This window comes from Desmodus rotundus, chromosome 6, assembly GCF_022682495.2.
Source record: "Desmodus rotundus isolate HL8 chromosome 6, HLdesRot8A.1, whole genome shotgun sequence".
Taxonomy (NCBI): Eukaryota; Metazoa; Chordata; class Mammalia; order Chiroptera; family Phyllostomidae; genus Desmodus; species Desmodus rotundus.
In genome coordinates, this window is record NC_071392.1 from 57,436,207 (window position 1) to 57,453,985 (window position 17,779).

General features: G+C 39.2%; 1 protein-coding gene and 1 pseudogene across 1 annotated transcript in view; one reads left to right on the plus strand and one right to left on the minus strand.

Annotated features, from left to right (window-relative positions):
• HECW1 (HECT, C2 and WW domain containing E3 ubiquitin protein ligase 1) overlaps positions 1-17,779 on the plus strand; it is an 803,434-nt gene that overhangs the window by 301,971 nt on the left and 483,684 nt on the right. The gene's annotated exons all lie outside the window — the stretch shown is intronic.
• On the minus strand, positions 11,901-14,393 carry LOC112302670 (cold shock domain-containing protein E1 pseudogene; annotated as a pseudogene).

Here is a 17,779-nt window from a genome sequence, read left to right on the forward strand (position 1 = left end):
TATTGTAAGCTGTGGTTGTGGACCTATAAAGGCAATTTGAGAGTACTAAGGATGGGCAGGCTCAGACCTCCCCATCAAAAGACTTCAGATGAAATAGGCCAAATCATGTGCACACTTTAGCCATGATTCCTGGTGAAGCCCTTTATTATTTTTATGCTAATTTTTCTTCAAGTGTAGAGGCATGTTATTCACATGTATATATTCACCAAAAGTCCTGGAGTTTTTGATTAGACTAAAGCAGGGGGAGACATACATTTGTAATTTTGCTAACACATCAGATGAACTTGTTTTTGTAGAAGAGACAGAAGGCAAAGGGAAATTGCAGCCATATCAGGCATCCTGTCTTAGATGATTTACTCAGACCCTGCCCATAATTAACCTCTCTCAGAGGCATCTTGGAAGTTTGGATTCAACCCTGGCCCAACATTAAGGGTTTTTGTGAAGATTAAATGAGATATGTATGTAAAGCAATGTGCATAATCCTGATAGAGACTAAGTTTTTTATTTTTTATCAGTATTTGCAACATCAGAAGAAGGAAGTACAAATAAGGAAATGAGGAAAGCTACACTGACCCTTATGGTGTTGGATTGGAATAAAAACTGTGAGAAGCATGGTGGCAGAATAGTTTTTTTCTGTCATCCTACCACAGAACATCAATCTTAACAATCACCCACAGATGAGAGGACCTTTGTAAGAGTCTGGGACTCCAGTGGAAAATCTCCAGCACATCCCTGGAGAGAAGAAAAATCAGAGAATAGACACAATGAAGAGGGTAAGAACAATTTCCCATGTATAAGTTTTGGGAATCTAATTACAGCATGGTGACTGTAATTAATAATACTGTATTGTATACTTAAAATTCCCCAAGTGAATGGATCTTAAAAAGTCCACATTTACTTAAAAGAGAATTTTGTGAGTTAATATATGTGTTAACTGACTTAATTATAGTAATCATTTCACAATGTATACACACATCAAATATGTTGTACAAATTAGATACAACTTTATTTATCAATTTTACCACAATAAAACTAGAAAAATTATCAGCATGAACTAATGGTTTTGGATAAATATAGACATATAGAAATATAGGTATATACATGTATGTAACTACAAGGTCTGTCCAGAAAGTATCCAGCCATGTACTATGAACAATAGAGACATTTATTAAAGAAGATATTAGATTTAAAAAAAGAAATTTGTTCAGTTTTAGGGAAAGAGTTTCAAAGTTCACTCTAAAGTGTTATTTTGTGGCTTTGGGTCTAGAAGTATTGTTTCCTGATGAGATTTTTCTACCCCCCTCATTGTAGCTACTTTATCTTAGGGGAGGTGTACGTCCTTGTTTTGGGGGGGGTATAGAAAGCAAAATGCTAAATCACATTCTGTGATTGCCAATGGTTGGTTCTAAATCGTCTCTTCAAGTTTAATTTTCTATAGAAATCCAGTTAGAAAATATTTAGAAGGAAATAACTAATAGAAAGTTGAAATCCTCTATGTTTATAAGAGCCATGTTCTTAAATTGGGAATGGGATATCTATGAAGCCCTGATGTTACAGGGATGTGCTTGTTTGTACATTTTCCAAGGGAGTGGATCCAAGGTTTTCGTTAGATTCTGAACAGGATTTATCATCCCAGAAACCTTATGAGCCACATTATAGGAAACACCAATGTCACTCTTTGTGATATGGAGACCTACTTTGCCTGAGTTTGTACCATTAAAAATCTACCTTTGCCTTTATTAAGGTAAAAACTCTAGTCTTTGCAATGCTATATAAAGCCAGGGATGTCTTTAACGAAGGGTGACAGGTAGTAAATACCTAGGTAAGAGACCCAGACCTAGAAAAGAGACGAATATTGGCATGAATATAATCCAATGATCAACATATACGAAGACATGAGAATCAGAGGAAGGCCTCTCAAAAGGAACAATTTAATTCTTTTTCTGTAGCAGGATAGAAATGTCAGCTTCTCTGAAATTAGAGTCAAGGAGTTTTTCAAGAGTCAATAAATTGAAAAGTGTTTTCTGTAAAACAATGCAGTATGGATGAATTTATAGGTGAACTCTTTCGAATGACTGAGTATAGATAAACCTGATACAATTGAAACTTTTTAGAGGAAAAAAAGAAAAACTTTCAACATATATTTTCTTAACCCCCATAATACTGAAACCAGAACTGGTAATATAGCAACAAATTGGAAAACCATAAACAGATCTTAATGAAGAATATGTATATAAAAATGTTTACTTAAATACTGGCAAATAGATTTCAAAAATATATTAAAATAATTTTGCTACATTAGCCTTATACCCAGGGTGTAATATTGCCTTATTATTCAGAAAGCTATTATTAACAAAACAGTCAATTAACAGAAAAACACATCACTCTCTCCACAGATACAAAAAGGCATCTGATATTTCTTTCTGTCACTAATTGCACTTTACTCACTGCCTGCACTTGCACTTTACGGAACAATGTTAAATATACAATAATATTATTATATTGACTCTTTTTCTTGTTCCCAACTTTAATGAAATCATTTCTAGTGCTTCACTGAAATAGAAGAAAAACTAAGAAAATTGATTCAAAGCTTATTGGAAATACAAGATAAAAATAGAGTTTAAAAAGACCTTGAGATTAAATCTATCAACAATGAGAATTTATAAAAAAGAAAATACATAGAGGAAAGTAATAACCAATAAAACAAAAATGAAAACTTTTCTAATTAAACTAAAATATACTCTATGCTTGCTGGTGCCACTGTTTTCTTGTTGTTGTGCCATGCCCCTACACAGTTAGCAGGCACAGGCAAGTCCCAAATATGAGTCTCCATAAACTTGGCTAAGAACTTTCCTTGCAAGCTCCACTATGGAGATTAACTGAGAGGTCAAAAAACCTAACTCATGCACCAGCCGAAATTTCTTTCAGTGGTTATTCCTTACAAGCAGCCAGGGTTGGCCCATGCTTCAAAGTTTTCAAAAACCTCTCAAAGGTCCACAAATGCCAAGCAGGCAGCAGCTGTACTTGACATATGTAGCTCCAAGCCCAGACCTAGTGTCAGCTGGCCTGGTTTCATTAAAGTTGAGAACAAAGAATTCAATATACCACTATTACTTATAATTTTTTTCTGAAAGTACAAGCAGCAGCATTAGCAAGAGAAAGAAATGTCAGATGCCTTTTTGCATCTATGGAGAGGGTGATATGTGTTTCTATTAGTAAAATTTTGTAATAATGACTTTCTAAATATTGAGGTAATATTATAATCTGGGTAAACCCTCATGTAGTAAAATTATTTTAATGTACTTTTGAAGTCTATTTTCTTTTCTTGGTTCACAGCATAGCCTCTTCCAGGTGACCTAGGCAAAGCAAAGCCAACTATCAACCACAGATAACTTTGTAGCTTCTACCAAGTGGCCCAAGGCTGGCCACAGGAAGCAACTGACCTTGGCCTATACAACATCCACTACCAAGAAGCACAGAGTCAATAAAACTGGTGACCAGCTTTAGACCACCAAAATCCCACTAAAACAAATCACATTCAATAGGCCAGACCCTGCCCAACAGCTCATCCTACAGTTCATGGCCATTTCTCATAGCCAGCCAACTTGCTGGGTTAATCTGATCCATTCACATGTGCAAAGCCCTCAGGACTCAACTACAACAAGAATACACACATAACTCATACAAGGACACCCCTAGAGCACCGGTCTCAGGTGATCATGGAGACGCTACCCTGAGCCCCATATGTCACTTACTACAGAAGGCAAAATAGCCAAGAATGGGGGGTGTAACAGATCTACCTAATACATAGAAAAACACAGGGAGGCGGCCAAATATGAAGACAAAGTTACATGTCCTAAATTAAAGAACAAGACAAAATTCTGGAAAAAGAACTAAAAAATTATGGAGGCAAGCAATGACCAGATACAGAATTCAAACCAGCAGTTATGAGGATGCTCATTGAACTTAGGGGAAGAGTACATAACACTTTAACAAAGACACAGGAAACATAAAAATGAAGATAGAAAAAAAATATACCCAGTCAGTAGTGAAGGATACAATAAATGAAACAAAGAATACATTAAATGGAATAAACAACAGATAAGATGAGGCAGAGGACAGAATGAGAAATAAGACAAGCTTGAGGAACATATAGAATCAGAACAGCAAAAAAAGAAGAAAAAATGAGGATAATTTAAAGGAACCATGGGACAACATGAAGAATAACAACATTCACATCATAGGGATAAATGGAGAAGAAGAGAAGGAGCAAGAGATTGAAAAACTATATGGAGAAATAATAACTAAAAAATTCCATCACCTGGGGGAGAAAATAAATAAACAAATTCAGGAAGTGCAGAGTCCTAAAAAAGATAAAACAAATGAGGCTCAAACATAATAACTAAAATGTCAAAGGATAAAGAAGAAATAATCATAAAGGCAGGAAGAAAAGAAGTTATTTACCTACAAGGTAACTCCCATTGTCACCTGGTTGTGAACTGAAATTTTTCAGGAGAAGAGATTGGCATGAAATATTGAAAGTGATGGAGAGTGAGGACCAGCAACCAAGAGTACACTACCCGACAAGGCTATCATTTGACAGAATCAAATGACAGATAATAATATTCCCAGAAAAGAAATAGCTAAAAAGTTCATCACCACTGAATCAGTATTAAAGTAATGTTAAGGGGCTTTTGTAAGAAGAAAACGAAGTAGAAACAGCTAATTAAAATATGAATAATAAAATAATGATAAGAACACTCTTATTGATAAATACTTTAAATGCAAATGGATTAAATACTCCACTCAAAAGACATAAAGCAAATGAATGGATAAGAAAACAAGGTCAGGAAGAAGTGCAAGATGGCGGAGGAGTGAACAGAAGCCACACTAAACTTCTAGGAACAATCTGGAATTGCAACGAAATTGTGGAGAAATCTCCTGGACAAACAGCTGAACAATAGTGAGAGAGATGCACTATAATCTCAGACAGACAGAAATCACTTTCAGCACAATCTGACTGGTAAGGAGTGCAGTGGAGACTTGAGAAGGCTGGCTAGGACCCCACAGGTGGTAGGGCTGGAGGGATAATTAAGCAACTGGTTGGATTCCCCCAAGAAGTGTGGGGTATAAACCCTAAGCTGGGATCCACAGCCTAGAGCACCAAAGCCCAAAAAATACACAGATCCCAATCAGCAGCAAAAAGTGCTAGGGTTGTTCTCTGCCAGAGATGAAAAGAGCCATTTAAAGGTACAATGCAAAAATTTTCATTTGAGCCATTTACCCTGGGCTCCAGAAAAGGCTTGGGCAGAGTGGGCTGGAGATACCTGAGAGACTTGGAACAGAGGCTTTGGGAAAAACTGAGACAGTAGCCACTGGGATCCCAGATCTGAGTAGTCACCCATACAGCACCAGCCATCCTGCTTAGGCAGGCCACTCCCCTCTGAACAGCAGCAGCCTAAGGGGAAAAATTAGCCCTGCCCCCAGGAGAGACTCTGCCCCACCTCTGTGGTGCTTAAGCCTGACTGCTGAGTGTACAGTGAGTAGGTTAACAACTGAAGGAGTCAGCCACAGTCAGTAGACCCTGGCAAGGGTGGGAAGGAGTGGACTTAAGATGCTTGAGGAGAGCCTGGGGACAGAGGCATTGGAGAGACAACTGGGAGAGTAGCCACCAGGATTCAGAGCTGAGTCATCACCCATACAGCACCAGTCATCCTGCTTAGGCAAGTCACTCCCCTCTGAGCAGCAGCGGCCAGAGGAGAAACAATAGCCCCAATGCCAGGTTGAATTCTGCCCCATCATGCACATATACATGCACCTATTTATGCATTAAAATGCAGAGATTTGATTCTATTTTTTTGAGACTCACTGTTTAATGAAACAACACTGGAGAAGACCTCAGATTTAAAAGTACCAGTCCTGGGATGATTCAAGATGGTAGCAGAGTAAGTGGATGTTACACTCACCGCCTCTCAGTGATAAACTGGAATTACAATTAAATGATAGAACAATCAACCTGAATAACCAAGTGAGGACTAGCTGAAAAGAAGTCTTGTAACCAAGGATCAACAGAAGAAGCCACACTGAAACTCACAGGAAAGGCAAAGTCTTGGTAACGACTGGCCCCACATTTATGTTCAGCAGTTATGAATCCGGAGGGATATCTCAACTGTAAAGTTTACCCCTGAGGAATGAAGGGTCTCAACTCCATGACAGGCTCCCCAATCTGAAGCACTAAAGCTGGGAAGAGAAGCCCACATAACATCTGACTGTAAAAACCAGCGGGGATTCTGTCCACCACACACAGACAGAAGTTGGCTAGAAACCCGGGCACCCTCTTAAGGAGGCAGCACACAAAATTTCATTCTTGGCCACTCACCTGGAGCTCTGACAGAAGGAAGGCAACTAAAATCAAATTGGAATTGTACAGAGAACCAAGCAAGAGAATTGAAGAGTTTGCCACCAAGGCCCCTGACAGTGTCCCTCTCTCAAATTGTGCACAGATGCCATTTTTTTTCTTGGGTTAAGCACTGCCCTCCACACTGCATTGACCTGTTGGGACTGTGCTGGCCCCACCCTCCCAACTGTCATCCTGTCCTGGTGAGCTCACATCCTGCAGAAAAGTCTGCTGTCTACACTCAGGGCTTATGGTCTGTTCTTTCTTAGGGAGCACTTGAGGTAATCCAGGCAGTTTCATGGATTTTCAGAGACTCAGGAAGAGATTGAGATGTGTGGGTCTGGAGTAGGGGATATCTGCTCCATCCTACCTACTTAATCAGTGCTGTTTGCCAATAGTAGACCCACTAGCCCCATCCAGTCAATTCCCAGGAACCCCACCCTGCCAAGCTTGCAACTCACAGAAAAACCTGCTGACTGCACCTAACTTGGGCCTGTGATATACACTTTCTTTGAGAGCTCTTGAAAAGATCCAAGCAGTCTCAGGGATTGTCAGAGACTTCTGCAGGAAAGACTGGGTTGTATGGTTCTGGAGCAGGACCATGTCTACTCCCTGGCACCAGATCAGCACTGCTTCCCCAAAAGAGATCCCCTAGTTCTGTTCCTCCCAACTCCCAGTTACCCCTTCCTTCTGAGCTCACCCCTCATGGAAATTGTAGGCTGTGGTGAACCTGAACCCACTATCAGACTTTTTAGAAAGCCTCTCAATGAAGTCCAGGAAGCCTCAGGGGATAGCAGAGCAGCCAACATGTGGAAGCAGATATCAGGATGCCTTGGGTCATTTGCTCACCTGTCCTTGAGCTCAGAGTTGTTGGAAGCTGACCTTGATACACAGCTTGGCCCTCTGGTGCCCACACAGGCCCAGGAGAAGTAGCCACAAACTGAAGATCACTTGGTAGCTCCAGAAAGGTAGATTGGGTCAGTTACAGGAAGCATCTGACATTGACCTGAACTGGATCCCCTCTTTAGAAGGGTAATATTACAACAAACTAGTATTACAAGAAATGTTAAAGGGACTTCACTAAGTGAAAAAGAAAGAAGTGTGGAACATAATTATAAAGAATAAATGGCAATATATACCCATTTATGGATAATCACTTTAAGTGTAAGTGGATTAAATGCTCCCATCAAAAGAATAGGGTAGCTGACATCAGGCCAAGATGGAATCATGGATAGATACACTTTGCTTTCTTGCACAACCAAAAGAAGGACAGCAACAAATTTAAAAATAAAAAAATAACAAGAAATGCCAGAAAATTGAACTGTATGTAGGTCTGACAACCAAGGATTTAAAAAAGAAACATTCATTCAGACTAGGAGGGACAGAGAGGGCAGCTGAGGTGGAAAGGACACATGGCAAGATGGTGGCTGGAGGACTGGGCAGGAAAGGAGGTGGCTGGTGGACCAGGTGGTCCCACATTTTAATGTGGACAAATAAGGAGGAACACCTGGGGTGTCAGATCACAAAACCCAAGACTCCAACCCTGGAAAAGAAAGCTTCAAAACCTCTGGCTGTAAAAACCTGTGAGGCTGTGGTGGTAGGAGAAACTCCCAGTCTCACAGGAGAGTTCATTAGAAAGACCCACAGGATCCTTAAATGTATCTAAATCCACCCATCCAGGAATCAGCAGCAGAAGGGCCCAATTTTCTCATGGGTAGTGGGGGAAGTGACTGAATGTTGGCCGAGAACCTAGCAAGCAGCATTGTTCCCTCTCTGACCACTCCCCCACATAGAGTGCCACAACACAGTGACCTGGGTTGCCCTACCCTGGCGAATAACTAAGACCTTGCCCCTTAAATCATAACAGGTGTGCTGAGACAAAGAAATATGGCCCAAATGAAAGAACAGATCAAAACTCCAAATATAGAACTAAGTGATAAAGAGATAGCCAAGCTATCAGATGCAGAGTTCAAAACACTGTTAATCAGGATACTCACAAAAATGGTTGTGTATGTTCAGAAAATAGAGGAAAAAGTAAAGACTATGCAAAGTGAAATAAAGAAAAATATAAAGGGAACTAACAGTGAGGGGAAGGAAACTGGGACTCAAATCAATGATTTGAAGAAGAAGGAAGAAATAAACATTCAACCAGAACAGAATGCAGAAACAAGAATTCAGAATATGAGGAGAGGTTTAGGAACCTCTGGGACAACTTTAAATGTTCCAATATTTGAATCATAGAGGTGCCAGAAGGAGAAGAGGAAGAGCAAGAAATGAAACATTTTTTAAAAAATAGTGAAGGAGAACTTCCCCAGAAGGAAGCCCAGGAAGCCCAGAGAGTCCCAAAGAAGTTGAACTCAAGGAATCACACACCAAGGCACATCATAATTACATTACCCAACATTAAAGATAAGGAGAGAATGTGAAAGCAGCAACAGAAAAGAAGACAGCTCCAAAGGAGTTCCCATAAAACTATCAGCTGATTTCTCAAAGGTAATCTTACAGGCAAGAAGGGGCTGGAAAGAAGTATTCAATGTCATGAAAGGCAAGGACCTACATCCAAGAATACTCTTCAGCAAAGCTTTCATTTAGAATGGAAGGGCAAATAAAGTGCTTCCCAGATAATGTAAAGCTAAACGAGTTCATCATCACCAAGCCTTTATTATATGAAATGTTAAAGGGACTTATCTAAAAAAAAAAGAAACACTATGAATTGTAAAGTGACAACAAATTCACAACTATCAGCAATTGAACCTAAAATAAAATAAAAAGAAAAACAAACTATGCAAACAACTAGAACAGGCACAGAATACAGAAATGGAGATCAAATGGAGGGTTATCACTGGGGATGGGAAGGGGGGAGAATGGGGGGAAAGGTACAGGGAGTAAAAAACATAGATAGTAGGTACAAAATAGACAGAGGGAGGTTAAGAATAGTATAGAAATTAGAGAAGTCAAAGAACTTATATGAATGACCCATGGATATGAACTAATGGAGGAAAATGCTGGTAGGAGGAGGGATGTAGTGTGGAAGAGGATAAAGGGGGGGGGAATGGTACAACTGTAACAGCATAATCAATAAAATATACTTTAAAAAGAGACATAGGGTAGATGAATGGATAACAAAACTAGATCTTTACATATGTTGTCTACAAGAGACTTACATCAGAACAAATGACACACACAGATTGAAAGTAAAGGGATGGAAAATAACATTTTATTCAAATGGAAACGAAGAAGCTGGGTTAGCAATACATATATCAGACAAAATAGACTTTAAAGCAAAGGCCATAACAAGAAAAAAGAATGATGAAGGGATCAATCCAACAAGAAGAAATAAACTTTGTAAATACTTATGCATAGGAGGACCTAATTATATAAAGCAAATATTGATGGATGTAAAGGGAGAGATAAACAGTGATACAATCATAGTAGGGACTTTAATACCCCTTGGAAATGAATGGATAGATCTTGCAGACCAAAAAATCAAGAAGGTAATATCAACCTTAAGTGACACATTAGACCAAAGTGATTTAAGTGATATTTTCTGAGCATCATACCTTAAAACTGCAGGATGCACATTCTTTCAAGTGTACATAAACATTTTCTAGAATAAACCACATCTGGGCCATAAAACAAGCCTCAATAACTTAAAGAAGACTGAAATCATTTCAAGCATCTTCTATACCATAATGGTATGAAACTAGATATCAATTGCTTCTGCAGATACCATGCACAGTGAACTGTCAGTGCTTTTGTCTTTACCAGTCTGTGAGGATGGTGAAGTTCATATTAATTAGTAAGTGGATTAACTCTGAGATTTCTTACATCAAAACACACAAGACTGACCCAAGGAATGAAGCCCTCAAAATGAGTTTACTCAAGAATTTGTTGTTCACTTTGCACCCTCACCTGCCTCCTTACAATAATTAACCTCAGACTATGAAAGACAATTATAGATCCCACCTCCTTCGACCACCTGAACTGAGCTGTGAATGGCCCCTGGATTTGAGGTGCTGTGGCTGACTGGGAGCCAAGACAAGCAGATTTTTTCCAGTGTTGTTTTGTAAAAGGGTCCCCAAAACTCAATCAATTTTTTTTGTTTTAATGCACAAAAATTGACTGAAGCTCTAAAATTAGTAAGGTTTTCAGGCATGTTGCCAGAATCTCCCAATTAAAGCCCCTGTCTGTGCTTATGCCAAAGGGAAGTGAAAATTGCCAGGCAGCTCTAGGATCAAAAGTAGTATTGTCCTGAGATTTTCTTATACCTCCCCCATGGCTATGGATAACTTTCTTTGCTTAAATTGTTTTTTTTATTTTTTATTTATTGATTTTGAAAGAGAGAGAGGGAAACATCAATATGTTCCACTTATTTATGCATTTGTTGATTGATTCTTGTATGTGACCTGACTGGGAATCAAACCCACAACCTTAGTGTATCAGACAACACTCTAACCTACTGGTCTAGTCTTCCTGCATTCTTTTTTTCCTTCCTTTTTCATTGTTGTTCAATTACAGTTGACCCTATTATCCCCCCCCCAATTACTCTCTTCTGCCCTACCCACCCCTGCATCCCACATTCAATCCTCCCCCCCACTCACTGTTGTCTTTGTCTATGAGTCCTTTATACATGTTCCTTGACAACCCTTCCCCTTCTTTCCCCCAGTTATTACTCCTCCCCTCCCCTCTGGCCACTGTCAATGTGTTTTTTATTTCCATGTCTCTGGTTCTATTTTGCTTTCTTGTTTGTTTTGTGGATTAGGTTCCACTCATAGGTGAGATCATTTGGTATTTCTCTTTCACCACCTGGCTTCCTTCACTTAGCATAATGCTCTCCACTTACATTCATGCTGTCATGAAAGGTAGGAGGTCCTTCTTTTTGCTGTGTAGTATTCCATTGTGTAAATGTACCACAGTTTTTTGATCCACTTATTTACTGATGGGCACTTAGGCTGCTTCTAGCACTTGGCTATTGTAGATTGTGCTGCTATGAACATTGGGATGCACGGGATCTTTTGAATTGGTGTTTCAGGACTATAATCATCATTTATAAAAATTGACTGCTCTGTAAACCTAAAGATAACTTTATTTCAGAGGAGATTAGTAGAGTCTTAGTATTAATGCTTCAGTATATAGGTATGATTATTTATACATCCATATAGATGCATATGCACAGTAACTAATAAGTTGTTTTAAAGAGTGCCTTGAGTTTAATTGGAACCTATTTAATTTTATGGCCAAGTATAAGGCACATGTGTGTTAAACTTTCATGTTTTAAATAATCTTGCTTGCTTAAAGTTTGCCAATATTAAACTAAGATTTTTCTTTAATCTTACTATTTGAAATCGTTGTTATTTTTCTAGACCTTTCAATTGTAGAAATTTCTAAGTCTCTTTTTTTTGGTTTTCTTAAATTTATTTATTTATTTTAAACATAACATGAGGAAGGTGTTAAAATTGGTGTAATAGCTCATTAGAATAAGTACTCCAGATTTTGGGGAGGGATGAAGAAGGAAATATTCAGACCCTTCACCAGAATCCCCCCAGTTTGATCATAGCGGATTAATGATGTGCTTTGTGGGTGTGGTTAGTCAATGACACCAGCCTGATGGATCTTTCTTTCTGCACCAAATCCCATTGAGTTATCTGGTCCCCTTGGCTGATGAAGAACCATTAGGCAAGGAGCACTGGCATCATCCAGGGTGATGTTCTACAAACAATTGACCAGCCTGTCAGGCCTTGGAGCTGCAACCACCTTGGGGCCCTCACAGACTCGCCAAACATTACACGCGCTGTACTTGCCAGTGTGCTGATTAAGAATCACTGAGAATTCCACCTCATCTCCAGCCTGTAGCTCAATGCCATCCTGAACTTCTTTCACATGGAAAAAGAGCTTCTTGCTATCTCCTACTTCATAGTTAATGAAACCAAACTGATCTTTCACACACTCCACAGTGGCCCTACGCACAGGTGTGATGTTGTAGGCCATAGTCTGTGCATTTTGGCCCAGGACACACAATTGGAATTTCACACTCTCCCCTCTCTGCAGGCAATCCCCTTTGTTGGCCATTCCAACTATGCCAAATGGATAGATCTCACCTTTCATATCCCCTTCATCCACAATCTCAATCATTCCTTGGTACTCAGTCTGTGTTGGATCGACACTCCTCAAGGGGTGAATAACTTTACCCGAGTAGATGGTAGGATCAGCTTCTTCAGTAATGCCATTCACCGAGTGTGTTTTGTTGACTTTTCCTGCACTGACTTTGTTGCCTTTGCCTTTGGACAAACAGTACTCCACCATGTCCCCCAGTTCCAGGCTATCGATATCACCAGAGAACTCACTGTAATGGAAAAAGATTTCCTTATTATGATTGGCTGTTTCAATAAATCCAAAATTATCCTTCAGAGTTGCCACATAACCCAAGAGCCTCTTGGAGTTAGAATTACGACCTAAAAATCGCACACAGGTTGCAATCTGCTGTCCAGGCCTCTGTTTGTCACTAATACTGAACTCAACCTTATCCCCTATTTGAGGAGAAGTAGATCCATCCACATCCTTGGCTTGAAAAGCAATAGTCAATTTCACCCCACAATCATCGTAAGCAATAATACCATCCTCAGCCTCCTTTACTTTGCCTTTATTTGGGCTAGTGGTTTTGGGATTGGGAAAACTGGCTTCTTTTTCTACAGTGCCCAGAAAACGATGATCTGAATGGGAATGGAATGAAACCGTGCCCTTGGGAAGCTTTTTAATCCTAATAGCATGATTTCTTTGGGCAGAGAGCATATCAGGAACCACAGTAAACTCTACTTCATCTGCAATATGGAGTTGGTTCCCATCCAGAATTTCACTATAGTGGAAGAACATTCGAGCATCATGATCCACACACTTGATGAAACCAAAACCATCTCTCATGGCAGCAATTACACCCATTTCTCTGGCTTCATTAGTGAACTGAAATGTATTCGATAGAACTTCTATGTTGGTTGCTCGTTCTAATTTGTCACATCGGTCTGTTGAAATATTAAACCTAACACGATAGCCTTCCAACAGGGTCACCTTGGATTTTGTATCTTTGTCTCCAAAGGGAAATTCTTTAGGAATCATAAAGTCAACTTTAATGCGTCCTGGCAACAGGTCATTCTGGTTTTTACTGGGTACTTTGGGGATAACTTTGGTTACAGTTCCTTTGAAATGTTCAATGCTGATATCTTCAAAAATGACTGTTCCTTGAGGCAGTAGTCTGACATCTGTTGCAACCTCTTTACCATTTCTGTCCTTGATTGTGAATTCCACATCATCTCCAGGCTGTAAGGTGTCTAAATCACCTTTAAATTCACTCTAGTGAAAGAATATCTCTTTTACAACATCGCCTTTTTCAATAAAGCCAAATGCCTCCTTCATGACACAAACTACTCCCTGACAGCGGGCTTGCTTCTTTTTCACCAGCATAATGTTCTGAGCACTTGCAGCACCAGTATGTTTATTGTTATCAATTACAAAGTTTATTTTATCTCCAGTTTCCAGCTGAACATTCCCTTCCACATCTTCAGGGGTGTAGGTCAGATAAAACACTTCTTGTCCATTCATTTGTTCTTCAGGGACGCTTTCTTGTTTTATCTCCACCAGCTTAATAGCAATGGGCCTCCCTGTCCGCCAGTCAGATGATATTTCAAATTCAACATCATCTCCTACTTTTAAGTCCTGCAGGTTGCCATTATACTGTGAACAGTGGAAGAAAAGTCTAGCTTGACGTTCTGAACACTGAATAAATCCGTAAGAGGTTAGCAGTTTTTTGATAACCCCCGTTTCACGCAGTGCTGCTGAAGTACCATTGGGGTACCCATTGTGTCCGTTGTTGTGGAGGTTTGGATCAAAGCTCATCTCTCAGTGATAATCAAATATTGCACTTTCAGTAGTATTTGCTGAGTATTCTTTTTCAGCACACGTTTCAAAGGATGAAAGTTGCTAGTATTTAAAGAAAGATAAAGAAAGAAAGAGTAAGAGAAAATGATCTATCAAGGTACTGAAGAATACAACTGATGCTGCACCGGGCAATCTCACAGTGCAGCACTGAAGAAAGCAAAGACTACTAGTAGTGTTGGGAAGTGCTCTTTCAAAGCTGTTGAGTAGGCACAAACTTCTTGTTTCAGATCAAGTGTTGTGTCTTCAACTTAAGTGTACTCTTCTTTGGTCTTGTTGGTTGTTTCAAGGCTTGTTCTTTGCCTGATCTGAACTTGAAGCAGCAGTTTCAGGTGGTAAAGTCTGTTCTGTTACACTTCATACCCAACAGCTCAGCGCCCCCTCTCCAGCGCTGCCAAAAGCAGCATGGCCTGGTACGTAGTCTAAGTCTCTTTAGTTTGCCTTTTTTTTAAGGACTTGAAGAGTGAATATGAGGTAGTTTTGCTTCCCTGTGTTCACAGTGGTTACTGGGTGAAGAGAGAAGGGGACTTGTCAGAAGGAAGTTTACTTAAGAGCAGGAAAATCTAACTTTTCAAAGAGCTAAGTATAACCTAATGCAATTGCATGGTTTAAGGGTGGAGCTCTCCCAGATAATCTGCCATAGGAAAATTCTGCATTGTTCTTTTAGAGATTCTAAATATGAATTTTTGAAACATTTTGAACTGAAAAGAAAATATGGACAATCTACATTCCAGATGTAGGATGTGGGGGTAATTACTGCTTATGGGTGTATATATTTGTGTGCTGGTGCATGCACAATATTTTTTAAAACATTTTATTTATTTATTTTTAGAGAGAAGGGAAGGGAGGGAAAAAGAGGGAGAGAAACATCAATGTGAGGTTTGCTTTCATGGGCCCCAAACTGGGGACCTGGCTGCAACCCAACCATGTGCCCTGACTGGGAATTGAACCAGCGACCCTTTAGTTCACAGGCTGGAAATTAATCCACTGAGACACACCAGCCAGGGCTACACAATCTTTTTGAACTAATTGGAATAAGGAGGTAAGAACACACTGAAATCAAACAGAACTGGATTCAAATTCCTGCTCTCTAACTTACTACTGTGCTTATTTGAAATAAGAAATTAATTATTTTAGGCCTAAAGGATAACCAGCCCCAATAGTTATATGGGTATATTTCCTTTAGTCCTTCTTACATTTTGTTTCCACTCTTAAAATTATTTATTGAATAATACAGAGAACAGGTGAAATAAAGAAATATATTATCTTGTCATAATTTTCTTCTTACTTGGGTTGTGGAAATTAAATTTGAACTAATGCTTTTCTCATTCATTTAGTGGGCTTTTTTTGCCCACTATTGAAGAAAGTACCTCACTGACCTATATTTCTCAAATAGTAAACAGGTATGCCCAAAAGCTGAGATGTGTTTATACTCCTGACCATCAGAATTATTCACATAGAGTTAGGATCTAGAAGTGGGAGTTGTGGGTCCTGAGTTCTGTCCTATACTAGTCTAATCCCATATATGAGCATGGAAAATAATAATTAACCCCAATCTTATTTTCCAGAAGTATTATAATGTGGGCTAAAAGATAATCCTATTGTTATTCTTGGTGGCTTTCACATTCATATAAAAGAGATGATCTATCTCACACTCCAACTTCTCAGTTCCTAACACCAACCTACCTCAGCCATCAACTCCCATGGTTTTACTCTAGGTCTTACAATACCAGTGACTGCATCACTTTCAAATTCTCATTTCCAACTATACCATTCTTGGACCATCATCTTCCACATTTGTGCTCACTTCTCCACCCCCAGTTTATTGATTCATGTTTTTACCTCCCTCCTTTGCTAAAATTCCATCATATGTTTCTTGCCCTATTCTCTGTCATGCTCACCTGGCAAAATTCAACTCTGGAAAACTCTATTCTTTCTATTGCTTGCTTGTTTCTAGTCTGCAGAAGAGTTTCTCTTTAGTCTTACATTCACAGATCTCAGGAGCCCTCTTGCTCTCCCCAGAAGAAATTCACCTTTCTCACATTTATAGAAGGCTGTTTCATACTTTTTTCTTTTCCTGCAAACTTACAGAACCCTTTCCCTTCTCCACTATCAATTGATATTTCTTCTTTTATTGAGAAAATAGAGGCAATCAGAACACAACCAATTTGCCTTTACACTATCCAATCTTATAGCACCCTTGCACGTGGCTTCACATGTTATGCTTGCCTTCCTGTTACAACTGTTTCAGGTCAGCCTATTTGCATGCAGGAGCCTACCGTCTCTTGCCTTCTAAGAAACTCTGATTGCTGTGATTAGAATTACTATATCTAACCTCTAACACTAAGTCTCTCTGTCCAGTAGAGTCAATTCTCTTCTCTACTTGACTTTTTTTTTTTTCATTCTATCACATAACATTTCTGCTCAAAACTGACTTTTTTCACACAATATTAATTCTATATCTGTTATTAAGTCCTTCCTAGATGGTTGGCTCCTGCCTGCCACTAATGCTTCCTTTTCCTCTTAATTCTAGCCTCTCTGGTTGTCTTTCTGACCCTTGAATACGTCAAACTGGTCTGCCCCCAGGGCCTTTGCATTTTGTGCTGTTTCTAAGCTTGGAATATTTATCCCAGATATTTAAATGATTTACTTCCTCCCTTCATTTAGGCTTTTTCCCAGATGTCATCTGCTCAGAACAGCCTTCAATAACCACCTTATCTAAAATATTCTCCAAACATCTCGTCACTCTCCATTCTTTATTATTCTATGTTTTTCTTCATGATACTTGTATCGTAATGGTTTATGTTTGTTTCCCCTATTAAAATGTAGCCTCTAGTGTGATGAATATGTCTGCTTATCCTATTCAAGGTTTCCCTGAACTGGTTAGAACAGGACCTGGTGCATGCCAAGCACCCCAAATATATATTCTGTATATATACTTGATAGACGTGGGTCCAAGCCCTGGCTCAGCCAGTAGGTAGCCTGGACAAATTATTTCACTTCTTTGAAGCTCAGTTTCTGAATCTACAATGATCGTCCAGATATGTGATAAAAATATGACCCACTCCAGAGGACTGTTGAAAATTAGTCTAGGATGAGATAAAATAATGCCTGTGATTCTCTTAGCACTTGTCCACCAAAACTTAGTATACAGTGAGAGTTAATTAATATTGAGTCTCCTGTGCTGAATCTACAGTGTACAACAGAAGTAATGCTTGCTAGGGTGTGGTTGGTAGGGTAATAATATGGGTGTAGTAATTTTTAGTTTTAATATGAACATTTAACCTAAAATGTCATATGGTATGCGTGAGCGTACAGAATTACATGCTTATGATTTTATGATAAAAGCTTTTATAATAAAAATGGGGAGTTGTTTGTGCCAGATCCTGTATAACTTTTTCTGTGGATTGCTCTAACTCACTAGGTGCAAAATAACTTAGATTTCAGTATCATATA